The 13,310-nt window shown below is 45.9% G+C and overlaps 1 protein-coding gene across 4 annotated transcripts in view; it reads left to right on the top strand.

The window, feature by feature from the left end:
• slit2 (slit homolog 2 (Drosophila)) overlaps positions 1-13,310 on the top strand; it is a 156,114-nt gene that overhangs the window by 20,922 nt on the left and 121,882 nt on the right. The gene's annotated exons all lie outside the window — the stretch shown is intronic.

The raw sequence follows: 13,310 nt of genomic DNA, 5'->3' as shown, positions 1-13,310 counted from the left end.
GACTTTGTCACTTGTGACTTTGTGACTCTTCTGCGTGCTTCTTCAGCGGGAGTTTGAGCGCCCCCTGAATGACTGTGCGTTCCGCGAGGGGGTGAAATTCCAGCCTCGTTAGTCCCCGACGCGTTCGGACGGCTAACGTGGCCGATCTGTCGGTGAGTCATAAGGGAGGACCGAGCCTGTTTTCTGCGCTGTGTCCTCCGGGTGCTGTGCTGCATCCTGAGGCTCTGATTCATCAGAACTCCCCTTTTCTATCAGCGGCATTGCTGTTAGCATTGCTGTTTTCCTGAGCAGCATTGCTATTAGCATTGCTATTTACTTGAGCAGCATTGCTATTAGCATTGCTATTTTCTTGAGAAGCCTTGCTATTAGCATTGCTATTTTCTTGAGCAGCCTTGCTGTTAGCATTGCTGTTTTCCTGAGCAGCATTGCTGTTAGCATTGCCATTTTCTTGAGCAGCATTGCTATTAGCATTGCTATTTTCCTGAGCAGCATTGCTATTAGCATTGCTGTTTTCTTGAGCAGCATTGCTATTGCATACTGAAGCAATTCAGGTTAAGTACCTTGCTCAAGGGTACAATGGCAGTGTCCTACCCGGGAATCGAACCTGTGACCTTTAGGTTACAAGACCAGTTCCTTACCCGTTACACCATACTGGCCACCTGGGTTTACGTTTTACCTCCAGAATGTAAACTGTAAAGCACTTCCTCTCCCTAGTCATTCTGTGGTAGCTAACGTCATGGCAACGCTGTATTTATGACAGGAGAGGAAGAGCAGGAGAGTTGACTGGAACTTGGTGTTCGGGTTATAATTTACCTGCTGCAGGACGGAGTGTGACTGTGCTTTTGCACTGAGGTGACTGTACAGTAATTACTATAGCCATCCTCCTGAGATCTGAAAAAAAGTTTTAAGTATCTTACAAGTGTCCTGGATGACAAAAACATGTTGCAGTGAAAATATTGTGTTTTATTTTTATTGAATGAAAGATAAGTACATCTACAGCTATCCTTCCAGTCTATAAAAAATATAGACTGTATGTATCATGAATTTAAACTTAAATGTAACAGGTAAAAGATGAAATCTTTAAATATTAAGTGAGTCTTCTGAAGTTAATTGGAAAGATGTGCTTATTTTTGGTGAACGCAAGTCTTGATTCAATTTCAGCATTGTGTTCCTGGGGGGGGGGGGGGGGGGGGGGGGGGGTACACCACACTGCATTCCCTGAAGAAATAATGTTTGGGGGGGGTCAGAGTGGGGGGGGGGGCAGGTCATGTCCCTGTACTGCTACAGGCTCCTCCGGGCTATGCCCTAACCTTTACTGTTATTTCCTCAGCTTGATATGATTGGATGCGTCTTTACTGGGGCAGCACTGGCAGTCCATGTCAGTTATCGCACGCGTGTACTGCCAGTTCTGTCTTTGATTTGAGGACAGGACGATTGAAACTGGGTCAGTTTGGTTAAAATTCACACAAATAGATAATAACTGCTTTCTGTGCCACAAAGAGTAAAAAATTCATATTACAGTATATGTGAAAAAAGATACCACGCTAGTCATTGCTCAGTAGGAATATTATATTGAATGCTTTACAGTGTTTTCCATAAACAGGATGATATCAAGAGTTGTGAAAATAATCAAAAAGAAGAGATCCTTACCTGAAAATAAAAGGATGGATAAATTGGATATGCTGTGAATAGAATAGAAAGTGTTGGAAATTGATGTCTTGAACTGAAGCTGGAGTGAAGCTGGAGTGAAGCTGGAGTGAGCTGGAGTGAGCTGGAGTGAGCTGGAGTGAGCTGGGTGAATCTGGAGTGAGCTGGAGTGAGCTGGAGTGAGCTGGAGTGAGCTGGAGTGAGCTGGGTGAAGCTGGAGTGAGCTGGAGTGAGCTGGAGTGAGCTGGAGTGAGCTGGAGTGAGCTGGAGTGAGCTGGAGTGAGCTGGAGTGAGCTGGAGTGAAGCTGGAGTGAGCTGAGAGATTCTAGATGAAGCTCAGAGCGCTTGTATCCCTGTGAGTAAAAAGACAGAACCTAGGCTTCTAGACAGGTGGAAATCTAGGCTAAGAGACGTTTTGACATAAACAGACTAGGTTAATCCCAATATAGCTCAGGTTTTACCTTGCTATAGCCTGGCTGTATCCTAGCTGGTGAGAAAACTTTCCATTTTCAACTAAATGTAGCTGGGTTTTTCATTTGAATGCTTAGATTGTGTTTCATCGACTTCTCACCGACTTTTCACTACAAAAAAGTGCACTTGGGTAGTGTTGTTTTTAGTGTACAGGAATTGTACTGAAGATCACTGGATCCAATATTCCACCTGCAGCCAATTTAATAAATATTTTAAAATGATCAAATCCAATCAGTTTTATTTGTATAGCGCTTTTTACAGAAAAAGATTATTTACATCACAAAGATTATTTACAGTAGGACAGAAAAGAGCAAAAACAGAGAAGAAGATCCAAGCAAAAAAAACCAGGCCTGACCCCCCCCCCCCCCCCCCCCCAAATAGCAAGCACAAAATTACCCTCTAACATGCCCCACAAATCACACTGTCGGAGCCACACAAGATGAGAGTGGCGCACCACAAGTTTAATTTTTATGCTTGTTGAGTTTTACAATGAAGTGGGCTGTAATTAGCTCAGACTAGCTACACATTGTGCTTCCGGGAGAGAAATCTTTTCTGATGCAGTGTTTTTTTTTATTTTATTTTTTTTACATTCTTTATTTTTTATACAGTGTCTTCGGAAATGGGGCTTAGAATGAGAGGAAGGGAGTGGGAGATAATCTATTGAATGATATATTACACATTTCGCCCAAAGCGTTGTCAGACACACACGGAGTCGTTTGGTGACGTTTCGAAATGTGTCGGAGCTCGGGGGTGTCCTCTTGTAACGAGCTGAGAGCGGACGTCTAAGAAAGGAAATAAGTGTTTTTTCTCTAACTTTAAAGACCAAGCAGAGTATATTAATAATCTAATAATCACAATTGAATTCAGTCTCACATCGCCTTGTAGCTCTCTTCACATGAGCGTACTGTAAGGGAAAGAGCTAGCTCACCTTTTTCTTTTTTTTTTTTTGGTTCTGCACACATGAATAAACGTTAAAGTGGCATGGTAAATCAGAACCAAAAGCAACGTTGTAAGATCTGTCCCGAGCGAACGCAACATTGCAAATGTCATCACGGGTGAATAGGTGAGCGGTTTTTTTTTCTTCTCTTTTTTTTCTTCCACCATTTCATCTTCAGTTTTAAACACTTTTCCAGGTTCGGGGGGAAAAGTCTGTCAGGACCAGCGGTGACTGAAGGGATTTGCCGGCGTTGCACATTTCGAAAAACGCGGCGCTCATAAACTGCCTAACCCCCCCCCACACACACACACCCCCATCAGTCACTGTGAATCCCACAGAGGTGGAAAGAGGAAGGCGGTTCTTTTTGGGAAGGTGGAGGACGGCGCTGTTTTTGTTATTTTACGCGTTTGAGGCACTAATGCGGCGTGTCGTTCGTGGGGGGGTGGGGTGGGGGGTGGGGGGGATTGGGGGGGGGTGGGGGGTGCGTTTGAACGTATGCCCGGATAACCGGCGCTGCATCCAGCGAAGTCGGCAAGACTAAACCCATCTCCAATGGGGGGGGTGTTCCCTGAGCTTTGAGAAGCGTGTAGTCCCCCCCCCCCCCCCCCCCCCCCCCCCCCATGGACTCACGGCAGACGGCACCGTGCCTTCTATTGGAGACAGGGTGTCTGTTTGAAGCCGTCTCCAGCGCCACACACACACATGCGTTCACACATGCACACACACACACACACACACACACACACATGCACATAAACACTCACACACACACATACACACTCCCACACCCACACACGCAAACACACACACCTACACACACACACACACACACACACACCTCAGGTGATTCCAAATCAGGTTCTCTGGCACGGAGCGGTGCGATTGTGAGGAGCTGAAATACTACCCGGAATATTCCACTCGTTTAAATTCGGAAGAATCTCTCGCTGGCAGGAAATACGAGATCTAGTCTGTGGGCTGTATCTGTTAAAAACAAAAAAAAGATTTGATTAACACCATGACCTTTAAAAACAAAAGTTCAAAGGGCGCTGGAGGTGACGCTGGGAGAGATGATTTGTAGTTTCCATTTTAGTTACCATTCAATTCCCATTTTACATTAGATTGCAGCCTGAAGTTAATTAAAATTCTGTGTGCCTTTAATAGGGAAAGACGGGCTAAGGAGGATTTGACTGGACTGTCTCGTCTTGACCAGGGATATATAGTGTCAGGTTTTTTCTGTTAGACGATATTCCTACACTTTAAAACTGTGTTTGTTGGAAGAAACCAGGTGGTTATCTTGAGAGGGATCGGTGATAGGCCTGCTTGGATGAAGCTTATTAATGCCTTGTTTTGGAGGTGAAAACGGAAGGAATTCACCTGTTACCATGGAACACAAACATTTCTTTTTTTTTTTTAAAGGTTAGGAATATTAATGACAATGCTCCGTTCGATGTGTGAAACTCTACACCGGGTTGACGTATAGCCGTAAGGGATACAAAGAAGAAGAAGAAGAAAAACATTTGAGTAATGTACAGTCACTTCAAGGCAGGGTAGGCCTATCGTGAATATAAAGGCTTTATTGTGAATATATGATCGACGCTACGGTGCGGTGGGTGGTCTTAACGGTGAAAGGAATGTTTTTCCCCCCCACCTCCCTGCTCACAAACACAGCTCTGAACAGCTCGCCTGGTTACAGATCAAAGGGAGGCAACAGAGAACCTGTACTTTCAGCACGCAGTAAACACTTTCTCTTCCGTCTGTTCTGCAAACGTGGGCTCGATCTGAAGCCGTCACTCAACTGCAATACCAGGCACCGGGTTGTCAGCCGTGCTTTACCTCTGACTCACAACGGCACACAAGTAACACCATACACAATTACACACAAGTAACACCATACACAATAACACACAAGTAACACCATACACAATAGCACACAAGTAACACCATACACAATTGCACACAAGTTACACCATACACAATTACACACAAGTAACACCATACACAATAGCACACAAGTAACACCATACACAATTACACACGAGTAACACCATACACAATTACACACAAGTAACACCATACACAATAGCACACAAGTAACACCATACACAATTACACACGAGTAACACCATACACAATTACACACAAGTAACACCATGCACAATTGCACATGAGTAACACCATGCACAATTACACACAAGTAACACCATACACAATTGCACACGAGTAACACCATACACAATTACACACAAGTAACACCATATACAATTAGCACTTTTTTTTTGGTTGTTTTTTTTATACACAATTTGGTGACATCTGCAGTCACCAAAATTTAACTCGGCAAATTGTGTGTGTTTGTGAAGAAATAAAGCAAACGCTTTTTTGCTTATTCTAAGGTGAACGTTGAAGGGCCCGTCGGCTGAGCCCTGGTGGGTATTATAAATAACCTTGTGTGTTTCTCTGGGGCTGTGTTACTGAAGCTGAATAGATTAGTGGTCTCATGCCAGTACCCCTGTGACTCATTAGTGCAGTTTTTCTTTCAAGCGGTGAAAATAAAATAAAAAATGTATTCAATTAATTAAACTAAATTCAGATAAAACAATTGAACTTAGGTCAGAATCATGTCAAAGTGTTCCCAGTTTTTAAAAAGGATCTGATTTAATTTATGTGTAGTAAATAAGTCATGGACAGTGTCAGAATATTTTCTCAGATACAATCATAAGCCTGTTTTCAAAGGATTTGGTGGAGTTTGGCTCACGCAACACAAGGTAGTTTTCTTTAGAGTTTCTGGGAACTGCAGATTGAATTCCAGATTTCCAGAATCTTCCAGGGTCATTTGAAAGGGGCGCGGCATATTTGTTTGTCCAAAAGCAATTAAAAAGTCTGCAGTATCGCTGTCTCTTTGTTCTAAAGAGCATTGCGTAAGTCCTTTGCATTTTTAAAAATTTGGAACATTTTACAGATAAACAAATACGCAAGCCTATAATACACTCACATTTCAGTTCTGATTATTAAACACATGCAGGCACAAGTCAAGCACATTTAACTGGCAAACTGCCGATATCCATGTCTAGTTTGTATAAGTAGTAACTTTATGTGTTAATTCAACACTTGTCAAACAGATGCAGGCAGTTCATTGTGAATGCAGGGGCTTCTTGGGGGGACAGAACCTAAATGTGTTTTTACAGGTTGTCGCTGTGTTTTGCCACAGTGTGTCACCAGGTCTATGGTGACAGTCCCAGTTGTTTGATCGCGATGGCATTTATAGATTGAGCAGGCATGTGTGCTGTAGCTGTTGTTTGAGGAGACAGATGCTTGTGTGTGTGTGTGTTAGTAAGAGAGAGCGAGAGTGTGCGTTTATGTGTGATTGCACATTAGAGGGTGTATGTGTATGTGTGTGTTACAGAATGAGTGCGTGTGCATGTGTATGTGTGTGCGTGTGTGTTAGAGAATGAGTGCGTGTGTATGTGCGTGCGTGTGTGTGTGTGTGTGTGCGTTCGTGTGTGTGTACGTGTAAATGTTTGTGAGTGTGTGTATGTATGTGTGTGTGTGTGCATGCATGTATGCATGCGTGTTTCTGCGTGTATGTGTGTGCATGCGTTTGTGTGTATATGTGTGTGCGTGTGTATACGTGTGTGTGCGTGTGTGTGTGTGTGTCACTGCAGGTAATGAGGATTGGTGATTCCTGAAGGCTTTTGCTGCAACATGACCTGTATCCTAGCAACCAAGTCACAGCCTTTATTTCCTTCGGGGGGGTCGCACCCTCAGTGAGATGTACAGAAACATTATTCCGGAATGTACAAGAGCGAACATAACTAAATCATTTTACTCATTTGACTTATGGGCCAAAAAAAAAAGTGTTACAACACAGAGATATTCATCTTTATGAAGTTTGGCTTGTTTCAAGTGTTCTGGCATACAGTTGCGCTTCTTCTGTTTTTACAAGACTTGCCTGTTGCTCATTTGGTCTGCGGCCCGAATGGTTCAGTATTTCTTTTGCATCAACAGATGGATGTTTTTTAAATTTTTTATTTTTTTTAATTAAAAAGTATTTTGTCGCAGTTTTGTTTCCGATGCCGGTTCCCATAACTTGCCTCTGCGTTTGGCTGAGAATCGTGTTCGGAAACCCCCGGAGCACAATGCCCCCCCCCCCTCCACCCCCCCTGGGCGCTGGAGCACCCTCCATCAGCATTAGTGGCACTCGAGCGAAATAGCGGGCGCATTTTTTTTAAATTCTGTCATTTCGCCTCTTTAATTAGCGCCCCTCGCCCGTCTCTGTTTTCGGCGCCAGCGCCGGTTTCTCTCGCGGGTCTGCGGCGGGAAGGCGGGAAACGCGTCGCGTAGCGCGGCTCGGTCACGTGACCCACGCTTGTAGCCACGGCAACTACCTACAAAGAGTTGGAGCGACGGGCCAAAGTTGTGATGACACGAACGAACGCCGCCAACGCCGAGGTACAAGCCCTAAAAACCCGCGAAGTGAAGGCGGAGGAGGTTCTTCTGTTTGTTTTTTATAAGCTTTTTTTAAATTTTTTTTATGGAGGTGTGGATTTTCAGTGAATCTGCCTTCCTGACTGGTTGGGGACCGCTCTTCTGCTATTGGTGGATGGGATTGGGGGGGTGGGGGGGAGGAGCCTGCAGCTCTGAGGACAACGGGGCGGCATCGCAGAGCTTGGCTGAGAGAGCGTGCGGAAGTGACATCACACCGCCACTCCGGGACCAAGGTCACTTCCTTCGCAGTTCAGTCAGTCCGGGACATGAAGTGAAATCCTATTAATGGACTGAAAAAGTTCCCATCAAACCAATTCATCATGGTTCCTGGTTTTAAACTGAATTGACATGGATTTGACCCCGACCCTTGCCACTGACCCCCGGCCGCTCACCGTGCAACTGAAGCACTCATTATGATACTGCGGCTGTGATCAGGCTATAATGGTAGTGTTTAGGGAAGTGGGTTCGAAACCCAGAGGTTATTGGTTCAGTTCCCCAGGGGGGAAAGCACGGGTTCTTAACCCGAATTGCTTCTATGAATTTCCAGCTAGAGAATGGGTTGTGTTTTAAAAAAGTTTTTTTTAAAGTGAGATGTTTAAGTCACCGTGTATATGCGTGTCTGATAAATCCCTAAATGTTAACGTGATTCCAGGGCCTGTGAATGTTTTTTTGGGATGAATGCAGTTGCGGTTACCGTGGCGTTCACTAAGGCGTGTGCTGTGCGCTGGTTTTTAAAACCAGAAAGCTGTGAATTTATTTCGCCCGTCCCGTCGCACCAGCAGAGGTTTTGATCCTCGAAGCTGAGACGGGCTCTGCTGGAAGGTCCAGGGGGATGCTGGGATTGAATTCATCGTCGTAATTCATCCTCAGATAAGATAACTCTGAGAGCATCCAGCCCAGGCTGTTACGCACTGCGGATGGCATCTCACACAGCTCGCCATGGAGATGTATGTATATCAAAAAAATGCATTTCAGGAATGCTGCTAAACACTGCCCTGAAGTTCAGGAGCGAACAGAGGAACGCCGATGTTCTGCCAAGAAGACGCAATTTGGCTCCCGAATACATTTATCAAAGCGTGTATAATAACGTAACTATGGCGAAGATAAACAAACAAACGTTCCTGATGTTCGTTTAAAATTATAGCCCCTTGGTTGCAAGTGGTACCACCCCCTGCGCTTCCTTTCTTTGTGGGGGGGGGGTTGGGTGGTGGTGGGGTGGGGGGGGGACCAGCTGCTCTGGAGTGGACACCTGCTTCTCACCTGTGAAATGAGTCATCCTCTGACATCGCATCAAGGCTTCACGTTCGCCGTGACTCAGATGGTGAACGACAGGCGGGTTTACCTGCATGCTGGGCTCAGACGCTCCAGAGCAGAGCAGCCCCACTGAAGCCTAATGGAAAAAGTATAAAGTTTTTATTTTAAGGGAATTAGAGCGCACGCAGTCCAGGGTCTCTGCCAGCGTCCTCGTAAGAAGAGTTAATTGGCTGAAAGCATGCTGTGCGTAACAGACGTAACAAATGGATAATTTTATTCCTATTTTCTGATCGTTCTTGCGCTTAAGTGAAGCCACATGAGAGAGATTTCTTACTGTGAGTTATGAAGCGTGTTCTGTCTGCTGCGGCGGGGAAGCTTAAGCAATGTTATCGTCTGATAATCTCGAATTTTAGAAAAGAAGCAAATTATTTTTAGCTAGGGCCCCTGGATCTTTGCCTGGTTGAGCTGGAGAGTAGCTTTTAGTAGAACAGACACCACACACAGTGTGGAACTGAGAAAACGTCTGGGAATTTTACTTTCTTCCCAATAAAAAAAAGTAAAAAAACCTTGTTCGCGTTTCAGAGGTAACTAGGGTTAAATGTTTGGAGGATAATCACAGGTTTCGAAAGTGAGGCGTATGATTTTTTAATTACAGGATCCTGTCATCTTTTCTAGAAACGCTACATCTTTTTTTATTGGTTTATGGTTTCTCGGCAAATAAATCGTGTTGCCTGGATGTGATTCAGGCCATGGGCTCGTGGCTGAAATTCTTTTGCGTTTCAGTAATGTCAAAATCAAACTTTGAACGACGCGTGATACACGCACACACACACACGCGTGTGATGATTGTAAAAAGCTGGAGCGAGGTAGATGGGGCTAATACTGGTCCGTATAATTGTAATAATAATATAACTCACTCAGTATAGCGTACACTTTACACGTTGACAGTAATACAGTGCATTTTGTGTCTTTTTTTTGTGCTTATCCCTTTAAAATCTGAATAATGACTTTAAAAACATCAACTCAACAAGCCTTTCAGGGCTTATAATTTCATTTGGGTCGTATCCATGACGTTTCTGTGAAGACTCTTTAAGTTTGAGAGCTATCCTCGATGCATCACGGTTTAGTAACTGGCTATTGCTAATTATCGCTCATTAGCCGTAATCACATTAATTAGGTTAATGAGGCAAAGAGGGAGGCACCACAGCATGTTTTTTGGTGGCTGTAAATGAAAGCACCCCATTCACATGTTACAGTATAGTGTATAGGCTGGTGTGTGTGTGTGTGGGGGGGGGGGGGGGGGGGTGTTTACTGAAAGAGAGGTGTGTCAGTGTGACCCCAATTTTTTTTCCTGTACCCTGATGTTGCTGAGCAGAACTTCCAAGCGAAGAATGGGGGCACTGTTTAAAAAGGGGAGGAGGGGAGAGAGCAAGAGAGAGAGAGAGAGAGAGAGGGAGACGATTCAGACAAATAAACCGACAACAACAACCTGGGTGTTGGGTTTCCCCGCTCTCTTTTCTGGGCGACCGACACGCTGATTTAGAGTTTCGTGATGAGCGTCTGGGGAAGAATGTTTGTCCTACTCCTTTTTTTTTTTTTTTTTTTGGAAACTTGGATGCCGCATTTTGGGGTTGCAGAGATGGGAGTCTGTGTGAAAAGCACGCAGTGCTTCGCCTTGTTCTCACATCAGAAGAATTTTTCCTTTTGTGCGGCTCATTCCTGGTCTAAAAAGGCTTAAAATGAAATCTTTGTTTCTGGCGATAAAAGGAGCAGTGTAGGCTTACATTGCTGATCCGCTCAGTGGATGCTGTGCAATCTGCTTCGGCGACGTGAATTTTTAAACCGTCCTCGGGCCGAATGCCGTTAACTCTTCTGTACCAATCGCGAGGGGCCTAACCGTCAGCTTGTCCCTGAAAGTAAAAAGAAAAAAAAAAAAGACGCATCATGAGATTTTTCAGGGATTATCCCAACTTGTTCTAGCCCAGTGGTAACCAACCCTGTTCCCAGAGAGCTACCGTCCTGCAGGTTTTCATTCCAACCCTGACAAAGCACAGCTCATTCGACAACAGCTGGAGATCTCGTTGAGCTGCTAATTAGTAGAGTCAGGTGTGCCGCATTAGGGTTGAAATGAAAACCTACAGGATGCTAGATCTCCAGGACCGTGCTTGGTTACCTCTGCTCTGGCCAGTTGAGTGGAGTCGGTAGGACTGTAAGATGGCCGTGTTTGTGGTTTGTGCAGTTAGCTGTGGCCACCTCTATTTTATTTTTTATTAAGGTGTTGGATAGTAGGCAGGTGGAGCCAAGCTGCTGGACAGTGATGAAGCAGAAGGGGACAACCTTTTTTTTTTGTTGGTGCCGCACCCCCAGCGACCCCTACGAATTGCCTCCAAAACAAAAAAAACAAAACGCTGGGGTCAGATCATCTGCTTTTTTCCTTTGAGGTTCAGTTAACATCTCACCTGAAAAAGACCAGGGGAGGTGGCACACCTGTCCAAACCGCGAAGAACTATGGTCCCTGCATCTCATTCCTGGATTATTCATTCGGGGGTGTGGGTTTGGGGGGGGGGTGCGGGGCGGGGGCGGGGGGGGGACGGGGGGGGTGCAGCGTATGCGGTCGCAGCTAAATCCTGCGCACGGTGTCAGGTGTTGCTGGGGCTTTATCATGAATTATCCCACCTGTTTGAACCCGTGGTGTGAGCACAGCCTGCTGCCAGTCCCTCTAATTCACAAAAAGCCTGTCGTGCAGCCATTTTGAGAATACACTGTGAGAGTCGGGTGATTGTAATTGTATTTGTCTAATTGTACGAATGCATGATTATTTATGTATTTATTTATTTAATGACGGAGTTGACTGCTTTTTTAAAGTAGAGGCAGCCATCCCTAAGCCTTATGTACAGATGTGCATGCACATGTATATTCACAGAAACAGAATGGTCTTATTTCCATATATTCAGAAACAGAATGGTCTTATTTCCATGTATTCAGAAACAGTATGGTCTTATGTCCATTTATTCAGAAACAGAATGGTGCTATTTCCATGTGTTCAGAAACAGTATGGTCACATATGTTTACTTATGGAGCGTGTTTGTATTTCTGAGCGCCTGGGAGCATAGCTGAGCTGTTCTGTGGGGGGGGGGGGGTACAGGGGCGGGGGCGGGGGCGGGGGGGGGGGGGGGGGGAGACGGTCACAGCCGCCGACGCTAGAGTGCCGCCGTTGCCGAGGAAACGCCGTCGGTTACTCCGAGAACGCGCATGCGGACGGCGAATAGGATTTATGGGATTCCCCCCGGCAACTAATTACAGAGGGGGGGTGGGGGGGGGCGGGAGTGGAGTGAGACACGACCGCAGCCAAAATAACGGGACCCCCCCCGCCCCCCCCCGCACTCACACACACACACACCGGGTACCAAATGTGTCTGCCTGAACCCTACAGATTTAACCAGCCCCCCTCCATCCCATCCCACCCCAGTGCCACCTGCTTTGCTTTGTCTGCATGGGACAGTGTTAAGGAGAAGGCCGGGTTAAGGAAAAGGCCTTTTGGTGCAAACAGCAAAGTTTATACAGTCCTGCTGCTTCTCTCTATTGTAATGGAAACTGGAAAATATTTGCCGAGCGTCTAGGCTGAGAGGGGGCAGTAACTGAGTGGGCAGTGGGGGGGGGGGGGGGGGCAGTGACAGAGTGGGCAGGGGGGGTTAGGGGGCAGGGGCAGATTAGGCAGTGGGGGGCAGTAACAGAGTGGGCAGTTTAGGGGTGGGGGGTTAGGGGGCCCGGGGGGAAATGGGGGGTAAGAGGAATGAGAGGTCAAGTGGGTAAAGTCGTATAACGGCTAGGCAGAACACCTGGATGCTGACCAAACCCTCCTTGCAGGTTTTTTTGTTTTGTTTTGTTTTTTTGACTGTAGTTAGGCCACCTCTAGTTCCTAAAGCCAGACCCCCGCACCAGTTATGCACGGGGCCCTTCCTTTTGATGCTAAAACTGCGCGGGGGGGGGGGGGGGGGGGGGGGGGGGAGAGAGGGGGTTGACACCGGTGGGGGGGGGAATTTATTCTTCACACACACACACACAGAGGCCTACAGGTCTTAATTACAGGCTTGATTTGTGTTTGTTTTTCTCGTATGCATTCCTGCCCTCGCCTTGTCTTTGGCGAGCTGTTTAACTGTGTCGCTTCCTCGTCTCACCCTGAGCCCACAACCGAGCAAGCGACAGATAATGACAGAGACGAGGCAAAATGTCCATTTTCTGAAGAAACCAAAGAAGACAAAGAACGTTAACAGTCTAAAAAGGAACGTTAACAGTTAAACAGGATTTCTCTGCAGCTAAGGAGTTCGGTGAAAGTTAATCTCCTCCCCCCCCCCCCCTCCACCGCAACAAAAAAAAATGTGCTGTTGGTCTTTTATTTTTATGGAGGAAGTAAAATATGTGCTGGAGGCTGTGAGGTAGCCGGCCGGGTTTATGGAGCTGTTAATTATGAGATTTTCTGGAATGAGCGGTAATCCTGGAGTGGGTAGCTACCTGCCGA

Source organism: Anguilla anguilla, chromosome 5, assembly GCF_013347855.1.
Source record: "Anguilla anguilla isolate fAngAng1 chromosome 5, fAngAng1.pri, whole genome shotgun sequence".
Taxonomy (NCBI): Eukaryota; Metazoa; Chordata; class Actinopteri; order Anguilliformes; family Anguillidae; genus Anguilla; species Anguilla anguilla.
The sequence above is the reverse complement of the archived record's forward strand: the minus strand, read 5'-3'. Positions and strand labels throughout refer to the sequence as shown.